Source organism: Balaenoptera acutorostrata, chromosome 2 (genome assembly GCF_949987535.1).
Source record: "Balaenoptera acutorostrata chromosome 2, mBalAcu1.1, whole genome shotgun sequence".
Taxonomy (NCBI): domain Eukaryota; kingdom Metazoa; phylum Chordata; class Mammalia; order Artiodactyla; family Balaenopteridae; genus Balaenoptera; species Balaenoptera acutorostrata.
This window is the reverse complement of record NC_080065.1, coordinates 51,084,246-51,090,738: the sequence shown is the minus strand read 5'-3', so window position 1 is coordinate 51,090,738 and position 6,493 is coordinate 51,084,246. Positions and strand designations below refer to the sequence as shown.

General features: G+C 36.5%; 1 non-coding gene across 1 annotated transcript; it reads left to right on the top strand.

Moving 5' to 3' along the window:
• The first annotated feature begins 5,650 nt into the window (after positions 1 to 5,650).
• On the top strand, positions 5,651 to 5,756 carry LOC114236940 (U6 spliceosomal RNA). Its single transcript, XR_003622784.1, has one exon. It is a non-coding gene; the product is annotated as a U6 spliceosomal RNA (small nuclear RNA).
• Positions 5,757 to 6,493: the final 737 nt, after the last annotated feature.

Sequence of the window (6,493 nt, the reverse complement as noted above, 5' to 3'; positions counted from 1 at the left end):
TAATTGTTCAGCTAATAGAACTCTTGTTACTTAAAATCTCATAATTATTGGGTTCTGAGGTCTTGTCAAATTCTCTCAAATTATACCTCCTCAGGACATGGTCTGCTTATTTATTTTATCCTTCTCTGCCTTCTAGAATGTATATTCTATGAGGACAGGGATTTTGTCTGTTCTAGTTACTGCTGTATCCTCAGTACTTAGAACACTGCTTGGCAAATAGAAGATGCCATATATATGTGTAATTTATTAGTGAACACCACCATTACCAAGCACTTAAGTGCAGAGCAACAATTTCATAATTTGCAAATGATAAAATGCTTAATTGATTATGCTATTTTTAAGATTTACTATGTATGAAGTTTTGTTATTAAATATTAGTTAACAACTTGGGTATTGCATTAATCTTGTAGTCTTTCTTCTCACCCAATGGCAAAGTGTCCTATCTTAAGGTTGCTATTGGTCTGTACACCTATCATAGATCCTCCCTGAATCCTTTAGAGGGCTGCTGTTATACCAGAGACTTGCTATGTGAATCTCAATAGCCAAACAAAATTAGGGGATCTTTATGAAACCTTGAGTTCAGATTTTTTACGTGGTCTTCTCCAACTCTAGCCCATTTCCACCTGGTAATATTATGGTTACACTGAATTTCTCCATTGCCTTTGGCTCTAAAGTTCTGGGCTTTCTTTTCTTGTCTACCTCCTTTATGGAAAAATGACAAATATTTTTGGAAATTTTACCTGCTCAGGGCATTGATTATCTTTGTATCCAGAAGGAATGCAAGAAAGGCAAGACGAGGGCTCACAATCTCAAGTGCTTACAAAGGCCAGGAGAACATGGTAAATGAGTGAAGGGGTGGTGTAATGGGAATCAAATATGAGAATTATATCATTTATTTTTATTGCACTTTGCTATAAGCATGTAACATAAATATATGATATTAGAGATTAAATTTTGATATAAATTCAAATACTAATAAACATTTTAGTTATGCATTTCTTTTTTTTTTTTTAAAGAGATAAATACACTGACACCAAGCATTGTAAATGGATGACCACAACAAAAGCAACAATGATTGCAATTACCAAACACGAAGCACACCCATACTATGTCATAATATTGACATTCAGTCCAGTAATCCTCCACTGTAACAGCTCCTTTACTTTGCAGTAAATTGATTTGTATATTCTTTGCCTCTGAGTCCTTGTGGGAGTTTTTTTTTTTAAATTCAAACAGAAAGTCACAAAAATTAAAATCATCCTCATCAGTTCACTCAGTCCCATGTAATTAATTTTTTTTTTCATCTTGATCTTTTGTTAGCACTTTTATGAGTTCATCAGTTTTTCATTAGAGTTCTGAAAATGCTTATTCATTCAGTTCAGCAGTACAGTTACCAGAAACCTGTACTTGTCAGAGTCTTTTCTATGAATTTCTTGAAGATGAACCCCTTTTATAGGGACATATTTGCAAAAGCATCAGAGTACACCCAGAACTGTCTGTAAATGACAAAAGACTTAAAAATGACCACAGTTAAAGATTTGATGAAAGTTCATAGTAGTGCAATTGACAAGGAAATTTAGTTATTTCTGAGATATACATTTTAAAGTAATAACTAGACTTATGACTTATAACATTATACCAGAACATATAAGATTTTTAGAAATTTCACATAATGTCTGAAACATTTATATTAACATATTTCCATACAAATAACCCAATGAAAGTTTAGTATTAGTTGTTTTGTTTGTTTTTTATACTGCAGGTTCTTATTAGTCATCAATTTTATACACATCAGTGTACACATGTCAATCGCAATCGCCCAATTCAGCACACCACCATCCCCACCCCACCACAGTTTTCCCCCCTTGGTGTCCATATGTCTGTTCTCTACATCTGTGTCTCAACTTCTGCCCTGCAAACCAGCTCATCTGTACTATTTTTCTAGTTTCCACATACATGCGTTAATATATGATATTTGTTTTTCTCTTTTTGACTTACTTCACTCTGTATGACAGTCTCTCTAGATCCATCCACGTCTCAACAAATGACTCAATTTCGTTCCTTTTTATGGCTGAGTAATATTCCATTGTATATATGTACCTCAGCTTCTTTATCCATTCGTCTGTCGATGGGCATTTAGGTTGCTTCCATGTCCTGGCTATTGTAAATAGTGCTGCAGTGAACATTGGGGTGCATGTATCTTTTTGAATTATGGTTTCCTCTGGGTATACGCCCAGTAGTGGGATTGCTGGGTCATATGGTAATTCTATTTTTAGTTTTTTAAGGAACCTCCATACTGTTCTCCATAGTGGCTGTATCAATTTACATTCCCACCAACAGTGCAAGAGGGTTCCCTTTTCTCCACACCCTCTCCAGCATTTGTTGTTTGTAGATTTTCTGATGATGCCCATTCTAACTGGTGTGAGGTGATACCTCATTGTAGTTTTGATTTGCATTTAATAATTAGTGATGTTGAGCATCTTTTCATGTGCTTCTTGGTCATCTGTATGTCTTTGGAGAAATGTCTATTTAGGTCTTCTGCCCATTTTTGGATTGGGTTGTTTGTTTCTTTAATATTGAGCTGAATGAGCTGTTTATATATTTTGGAGATTAATCCTTTGTCTGTTAATTCGTTTGCAGATATTTTCGCCCATTCTGAGGGTTGTCGTTTCATCTTGTTTATGGTTTCCTTCGCTGTGCAAAAGCTTATGCATTTCTTCTATAATTCATTATGTTTTTAATCTTGAACCAGAGAAATGTGACTGTTTTCTTCATCATCTGTGAGCAATATTAATTTTATTTAAATTAATAATGTAAGTTTTTTGGGCTTCCCTGGTGGCGCAGTGGTTGAGAATCTGCCTGCCAATGCAGGAGACACGGGTTCGAGCCCTGGTCCGGGAAGATCCCACATGCCGCGGAGCGGCTAGGCCCGTGAGCCACAATTGCTGAGCCTGCGCGTCTGGAGCCTGTGCTCCGCAACAAGAGAGGCCGCGACAGTGAGAGGCCCGCGCACCGCGATGAAGAGTGGCCCCCACTTGCCGCAACTAGAGAAAGCCCTGGCACAGAAATGAAGACCCAACACAACCATAAATTAATTAATTAATTAATTAAAAAATTAAAAGAAAAAATAATAATGTAAGTTTTTCACAGATATGGTTTTTCCAAAACATAGATTCCTCAGTCAGGTTTTTGTTTTTTGTTTTTTGGGGTTTTTTTGCATTTTTAAAATATCTGAGTTATTTATAGAATTCAGTTCCTGGTTAGTTTTTGGAACTACACTTTAGTATACTAACTTCCATTTTTTAGCTCTTTATTCACATTATCAATATTAGCTGAGAAAAAGCAAAATGATCTAAGTTTATTTTTATAAATTTCAAAATCAAATAACTTAGAATTCACTTTTTAGCTCCACAAGGGGTAATCATCACTTAAATTTCTGGAAAATGATTTCTGTATATTAAAGGCCAGATTTTTTTGTGGCTTAGTGAGTGTCCCAAAGGCACGGTTTGGTTAGAAATTAGATGAATAAAAGGAATGATTTGTTTGTGTAATTGATTGCGAACACACTTGTAGAGAAATAAGAGTGTGAATGTCAACCGGAGTTCCAATCTTTGTATAAGTCTTCACTGTTGGGTTCAGCTGACACTTTCTTTAGATAACACAAACCAATTTCTTAGAAACATCCAAAAAAAAAAAATCCCTTCATTCTCACACCACATCTGCTTTGCATACAATTCACCAAGGAAGGACAGCATTGACGTGTCTCCTGTGGTTCAAACCACAGTAGCACATTCATTTCATAGTATTCATTGCTATATTCATTTTATGTTCTCTTTTTCTAAATTAAATTTTATTCTTATTTAATTATGAAATAAACATATTATTGTATAACTTGTGCAAACTGCCAGCATGGACTTCAGTTTTGAAAAATAAGTCCAGTATTAGCTCTGACTTGCTGAAGCACCTCCTGCGGCCCTGTTTACCCACTTCACTCAACACGCAGAAATAATGTTCTGATATGCCTATTACTGGCACAAAGTTCAAAAGCAATTCAAACACTTAAAGCCTTCCAGACACCACAAATGACTATAGCTACTTGGGTGGTATTTATATCTTTTATATCTGTACACTCATTGGCTGGAAGGGGAAAAAAACTAAATGATTTAACCTTTTCATGTTTCATACTGTAAATCCCTTCACTCCTGCTTCAGCATGGTAAGAAATACTACATGAGGTTAAACTTATATTTGCAAATGTTAGTTTCTATTCAGGACACAATTTCTGCTGCAATCAACCTTTTCATAAACCCACCATTGGCAAAAGGTTTTAATGCCAAGAACATTTTTTTTACTTAATACATTTTACACCATTATCATTGCTGTAATTCCAGTCCTTGTTTTCAGTCCATTAAGTTATTCATTAAGTTTGTCATTAACATGTCTTTGCTTTTCTGGGTATATTTCTTACTGTGGTTGGTTTCATAATACCTTCTGAAGTCATATTTAATACAGTGTGCATTAATAGTTGGTGTGCAGTATTAGTCATGTAGGAATAGTCTCTACTTCCACAATGACATATGCTCTTCAACTTCCTTTGAAACACATGACTATGTCAGTTTTTCATTTTTCCATTTTTAATGGTGAGAGAAAGTGTGATATGATAAATGGCAGCTCCTGGTCAATATTAGGGAGTTATTACATAGTGGTGGGATTTGTGATAAACCTGAGAATACCTGCTCAAAGGCAGTAGCTTTTATGGATTAGGATTAGATTTGCATGAAAACTCAAATAACACAGCATAAATAAAATATAAACTCATTTCTTTTGATAAAAGTCCAGGAAGGCAGTCCTCAGCAGTATGCTGATTCTGAGATCATCAGGAAACTAGGTACTTTCTTATCACTCTCATATCCTCTATCAGCATCTTCCCCCTTGAGATACAACAAAATTGTTCTAGCCATTATATTCACATTCCACTGAACAGGAAAAAGGAAAACAAAGAAGATGGCATCCTCCCTTTGAGGACACTTCTTTCTTTCACATACCACTTTCAGTAACATCCTGTTGGCCAGAACTCCTGGTCAGACCTAACTGAAAAGGAAGCTGGGTCTTTCAGTGGCCATGTGCTCAGCTAAAAAGTGGGAACTCAATTACTGTTGACAAAAAGGAAAACAAATATAGGAGAACAACTAACAGCCCATGTCATATGACTACTCAGCTCCAGCTAACTTAGGCCATGTGTGAATGTGGGCCTATTGAAACTAGGAATGCTAATTATTCAAGAGAAGTGAAAAAATCCATATTTTTATGGGAAAATACAATTTTTAGATGTTGACAATTCAAAAATTTTTATGGCTGGAGATTCAAAAAGTGGTCTACATCCTACCTGAGTGTACTACTTGTGACCATTTGTGTAGATAAAAGTATAGAACATCATGAACAAGAGATCTGCTACATGTCTTCATGTTTCAACATTTATGCAAAAGGAAAAAAAGGATTTATTATGGTAGAGGGAAGTTACAGGTATTAACACATGTATTGTCAGGGGTGACATTCACCTGCTCCTTACCAGGTGATGACACAGGGAAGAAATATATCCATACTAATTTGTGGCATGCTTTTGATGAGGCTATCAGAAATGAAGTGACCCAGTGCTTGCTTCAGCAGCACATACAATAAAATTGGGACAATGTGGAGAAGATTAGCATGGCCCCGTACAAGGATGACACAAAAATTTGTGAAACATTTCATATTAAAAAAAGAAGAAGGGCTTCCCTGGTGGCGCAGTGGTTGAGAATCTGCCTGCCAATGCAGGGGACTCGGGTTCGAGCCCTGGTCTGGGAAGATCCCACATGCCGCGGAGCGACTAGGCCCGTGAGCCACAATTACTGAGCCTGCGCGTCTGGAGCCTGTGCTCCGCAACGGGAGAGGCCGCGATAGTGAGAGGCCCGCGCACCGCGATGAAGAGTGGCCCCCGCTCACCGCAACTGGAGAAAGCCCTCGCACGGAAACGAAGACCCAACACAGACAAAAAAAAAAAAAAAAAAAAATTTAAAAAAAGAAGAAGAAATGAAGTGATTCAACATAAACCAACAGCCCATGTTGCTCAGGGAAGTAACATAGCTTGGCAATTAAACCAATCTCGAAACTAATTTCTAGGTATTTGTCATTACAACTTTTATTCATTCAACATATTTATTGAGGACCTTGTAAATGCCAAGCTTATCTACACATTTTTATGACAAAAGATCAGGAGCCAGAGGGCTCCATTCTCAGCCCTGTTTTCTTCAGCACCAGATCTTTAATAAAGATATTAATGGCAGTGGTGATATTTGCATATGACACTAAGCTATGAGGTATGACAAATATCATGGATGACAGACATAGGATCTAAATTATTTTAACAGCTTGGAACAAATGATATGCCAAATTCAATTAATTGAAAGTGAAAATGTCAAATCCTGTTCTGAAGACCTGTGGCAGACACTGTTCTT